This window comes from Apium graveolens, chromosome 8 (assembly GCF_009905375.1).
Source record: "Apium graveolens cultivar Ventura chromosome 8, ASM990537v1, whole genome shotgun sequence".
In the NCBI taxonomy this organism is placed as follows: domain Eukaryota; kingdom Viridiplantae; phylum Streptophyta; class Magnoliopsida; order Apiales; family Apiaceae; genus Apium; species Apium graveolens.
In genome coordinates, this window is record NC_133654.1 from 77,817,613 (window position 1) to 77,823,249 (window position 5,637).

General features: G+C 33.8%; 1 pseudogene; it reads left to right on the plus strand.

Annotated features, from left to right (window-relative positions):
* The first annotated feature begins 2,061 nt into the window (after positions 1 to 2,061).
* Positions 2,062 to 4,388, plus strand: LOC141679706 (uncharacterized; annotated as a pseudogene).
* The last annotated feature ends 1,249 nt before the right edge of the window (positions 4,389 to 5,637 follow it).

Below are 5,637 nucleotides of genomic sequence, written 5' to 3' on the forward strand. Positions count from 1 at the left end.
GTAAAAAGTGTATTTCTATGTGGTGAATTTGAAGAGAGTGTATGTTGAAAAACCTCCTAGGTTCATTTATCTAAAGTATTCAATCCTTGTATATAGATTGAATAAAGTACTATGTGGACTAAAGCAAGCTCCAACAGCCTGGTATGAAACATTTGCTCAATTTTTACTAGAAAGTGGTTTCAAAAGAGGTACTATTGATACCATTTTGTTTTATAAGAATGAGGGTTAGGACTTGTTGTTAGTTCATATATATGTTGATGATATTTTTTTTGGTTTGACTAATGACAAGCTCTGTGAGAGATTTTCCAAGCTGATGTAGTCCATATATTAAATGAGCATGATAGGAGGACTGGGCTAATTTCTGGGATTATAAGTAAAACCGACTGAATGAGGGATCTTAATCAATTAAGTAAAATGTACCAGAGGTATGCAAAATAGCTCAACTGCTACAACTTTCACGATCACTACAACCAATTTAGATTTAAATACTAGTTCATCAGTAGATATAACTAACTACAGAGGTATGATTGGCTCACTCCTATATTTGACTGCTAGTAGGCCTGATATCATGTATTCTACCTGTCTGTATGCAAGGTTCCAAGCTGATACAAGGGAACCACATCTATTAGTTGTGAATAGAATTTTCAAATATCGCAAGGGAATAATGAGTCTTGGTTTATGGTATCCTAGGGATTTAGACTTGAAGCTAATTGGGTATTCAGATGTTGATTTTGCAGGATACAAAATGGACAGGAAAAGCACTTCAGGAAGCTTCCAGTCTCTTGGTGGCAGATTAGTTTCCAGGTTTAGCTAGAAACAAAAGTCAATTTCTACTTCAACTGCAGAAGCTGAGTACATTGCTAAAGGAAGCTATTGTGCACGGATTCTTTGGATGAAGAATCAATTATTGAATTATGGGTTAGAGTATTAAAAATTTCTATATATTATGATAATCAAAGGGTTATTGCAATAATAGGAAATCAATTTCAATATTTCATGACAAAGCAAATCAGCATAAGGTATCATTTCATTAGAAAACATGTGATGAAATGTACAGTGGAGTTGCACTTTGTGCACACTGATCAACAGTTAGCTGATATCTTTACCAAACCTCTTTGTGAATCTACTTTTACAGGATTTGGTAAATATAATGAGAATGATATCTTTACCAAACCTCTTTGTGAAGCTACTTAAACACTAATATGTGTTAAATACTGATATGTCAGAAATACTGATATCATGCTTCTATGTATAAACTCTGATATGACTAAATACTAATACTGCTCAAAGGTTTTGGTCCAGGGGCGGACTTACATATACAATATTGGGGGGATGGGCCCCCAGTGAAATTTGGTACAAGACATTAATATATATAGTCCCAAATAGGGTGCGCCCACTGGTTAGATAGTAGTGCCCCCACTAGTCCAATATTTAACTAGCTCCAGCCCATTTCATTTATATTATTTGTCAAGATATTTATCAAGCCCAATTAAATAAAAATGATGTTAACTAGTCCAAGTTAGCCCAATTCAATAAAAACCAAAGTCTAAAATCGCTGTAGCCGTGCAGAAAGAACAGAGTGGTAAAAGGGCGAACAAAAAAACAAAAAAAAACCTAATATTGTAATTGAAAAAGACAAACCGTAAATTTGGAGACTTGGAGGAAAAAGCTGTAGCAGATTAAGATCATCTTATGTCCTCTCTCTAAGTGTAAGTTCTTAAATTCTATTTTATCATAGTCTCCTCCTTTTATGTGTGTAATATATGTATACACTAATACAGTATATTGTATGTAACTATATATATATTTGATCAAATTTGAGTTGGTTTTGTTTATTGTTTTTTAATGCATATTTTTTGTGTATAATTTTAAATTTTGTGATATAATCTGAAATCTGAGTATGTTTATTTGATACATGACAGATATAAAATGGAAAGATTTTTTAAAAGAAAATTGTTTTCGACCTTAGATGATACTAATAATGTGGGTGGTCCGGGTGGAGAATCCTCAAGAGAAAATGTTAATTCTGTTCAGCCAAGCTCTAGTCCTGTAATGCCTAAAAAAGTTGACTTGAAAGACCTTCCATGGGATCCCTTCGATAGAAAAAGAATTATAGAATATCATCCTGATCAAAGAGATGAAATAAGGAGAGCATATTTGATTAAAGGGCCTTGTCAACCACTCGGGCATGAATTTCCAAAAACAAAGATCGGAAATAAAGATAGACGTTTTAATCCCGACTGGTATGAAAAATATAAGAATTGGTTGGAGTATAGTGTAAAAGCCGATAAAGCCTATTGTTTGTGTTGTTACTTATTTAGAGATTATTTTGGAAGACAAGGCGGGAGTGATGCATTTGTAGTGGATGGCTTTTGTGGTTGGAATAAAACAGAGAGACTTGGAATCCATATTGGAGAAGTCAATAGTTTTCATAATAGGGCACTTAAAAAATGTGATGATCTACTAAGACAAAAACAATCCATTGCCGTTGCATTTCATAAGCAAAGTGATATTGTCAAGAATGAGCATCGAATCCGCTTGAATGCTTCCATTGATGCCTCTAGATTTTTGCTAAATAGTGCATTACCTTTTCGTGGTCATGATGAGTCAGAAAAGTCACTATATAGAGGAAATTTCTTAGAATTGATAAAATATACTCAAAACCAAAATGAGATGGTTCGTAAGGTTACATTAAAAAATGCTCCATTGAACAATCAAATGGTGTCTCCAAAAATTCAAAAAGATATTTGTCATTGTTTTGCACAAGAAATTCTCAAATCTATTATGAAAGAAATTGGTGATGATGTGTTTGCTCTGTTAGTTGACGAGTCTAGTGATGTTTCTAAAAAGGAACAAATGGCTGTTGTTCTGCGATATGTTGATGACATGTTTGGAGTGGTGAAGGAAAGATTTGTGGGTCTTGTTCATGTGAAAGAGACTTCTTCATTAACTCTTAAATCTGCTATTGATAATTTATTTGCTGAGTTTGGTCTGAGTTTAAAATAGGTGAGAGGACAAGGTTATGATGGTGCAAGTAACATGCGTGGTCAGTTTAATGGGTTGAAAACATTAATCATGAGAGAAAATAGCTCGGCATATTATGTACATTGCTTTGCTCATCAACTTCAGTTGGTTGTTGTGGCAGTTGCAAAAAAACATTTTGCTGTTGGTGACTTCTTTGATATGATTGCGGTCTTAATGAATGTGGTTGGTGGTTCTTGTAAAAGGACTGATATGCTTCGAGATAGTCAAAAAGAGACATTGTTAAAGGAGTTGGGTCGTGGTGAACTTGAAACTGGAAGTGGGTTGAATCAAGAACTTTCTCTTATAAGAGCCGGAGATACACGTTGGAGTTCACATTATAAAACACTTCTAAGATTGGTTGATTTGTATCCAAGTGTAATTGAGGTGCTTAAATATGTTGAAAAGGAGGGAGAAAGAGATGTGCAACAACGTCAAGCAAGCGGTCTTCAAATATATTTCACATCATTTGAGTTTGTATTTTATTTACACTTGATGTTGTATATTTTGGGACTCACAGATGTATTGTCACAGGCATTGCAAAGAAAAGATCAAGATATCTTGAATGCCATCTCATTAGTGGAGTCAACAAAACGACAACTACAAAAGTTTCGAGTTGATGGGTGGGATTCTTTTTTAAAGAAGGTAATTTCTTTTTGTGACAAGTATGACATTGAAAAATTGGATATGACAGAGGCTTATGTTAATCCAAAGAATCGGCGGAGAAAAACTGGAATCACCAATGAGCATTATTATTCTTTTGATTGTTTTAATGTGGTGGTGGATATGCAAATTGCAGAGTTTAATGATCGCTTTAATGAGGTAAACTCTGAATTACTTATTTGTATGGCTTCTTTGGATCCACGTGATTCATTTGGTAATTTTGATCCATTGAAGTTGATGAAGTTAACGGAGTTTTATCCAAATGATTTTAGTCTTGCTGACAGGATTGCTATTGAGCATGAATTGAGCATTTATATTGATAATGTGAAAGCAGATGAAAGATTTGCCAACTTGAATGGCATTAGTGATCTTGCTAGAGTCTTGGTTGAAACGAAAAAAATTCATTGTTATTCTTTGGTGTATCGACTAGTGAAGTTATCATTAATTTTGCCAGTTGCAACCGCAACAGTTGAGAGATGTTTTTCTGCAATGAAGCTTGTGAAGTCAGATTTGCGCAATAGAATTGGTGACGATTTTTTGAATGATTGTCTTATTTCAGCTATAGAAAAGGAAGCCCTTGCTGAAGTAACAAATGAAGATATTATAGATCGATTCCAAAAGATGAAAACTAGAAGGGAACAAATTTGAATTGTAAGTTATTTCTTTTTTCCTATAATATTACGCATCTTTTATTAGTTCTATGTTATTATTTATATATTGTGCCCCCAGTAAAATTTATTCCTGGGTCCGCCACTGTTTTGGTCAATTCTTAAATTCTGTTGATTTTTGAATTCGTTTAAAAATTATTTAAGGCAATATTTTGATTAATTGATTGTGTGTGGTTTTGTATAAAATGATATGATTTACCGATTAAAAATAATAGTGATGTGTTTATAAGATTAAACTGCTCAGTGTTTAAAATGTTAATATGTGGTACTATGCACGACTTTACTGTATCTAATAATTAGGTTCAGTATTAGTGTACAAGCCATACATATGCTGACACATGTCCCATAATGTGAAACTTTCTTATAGCAATAGAGAGTAAAGTTAGATAAAATCAAATTTTAATTTTAATCCTTTACCTTTCAAAATTTAATCTCTTTTCTCTCTTTTACTCTCTTCTTCTCGAACAATTTATTTCTTCAAATTTTTCACAGAAATCACCATGTCGACTACACCATTCGATTTTGATGGAGTTGTGTTTGTTATTACTTATTCACCCCAAGTAAATGCCCACCCCACGTAATTCTTCTTGATGATGATGATGAAGCTGGTGAATAGGGAAATAAGGGAGGAAAACCACTTGGGAGGTATAAGGGTGGAGACATAATTGGTTTCAGTGGTGTTTCTAGTATGCCTACTAACCAAAGTTGAGAAAGAAGTGGAAGAAGAGGTAGAGGAAAGCAACAAGTCTCTAAGACTGTGCAGACAAGGGAATTGAATACAACTGTGACAACAATCAAAAGGCAAATGCTGACAGTCACAGATGCTGATGATGACCAGGCTGAATGGGTGATAGAAACTGGTGTTGAAGCAAGTCAATTGATGCAGACACTGAAGGTAAAAGGAAAAAAGACTACACTATACTATAAGGATCCTAAGCTACATGCACTTGATGATGAGGAAGCCAGGGGAACATTTTCTAAGGAAGTTCCAGATGTTGATTAGATCAAATCAGGAAATCGGAAGAAAACTTTGCTCTGTTAAAATTTCAAACAACAAATATCGATGTTGTGCTATAAATTGAAGATGTAGTGATAAAGCAAAGGACTCAAATTGTAATAACCCTAAATTTTGGAATTTTTGTAATCCTGATGAATAGTAACTTTTGCTGATTGTGTCGATTAAGGAAAATTATCAGACCAAACTATATAGCAGTACGGTTATGGAAATTCTGAAATCGTATTAGTATTCTATAAAGTAAATGAGTGTATGCAAAGGTCGTCAGAA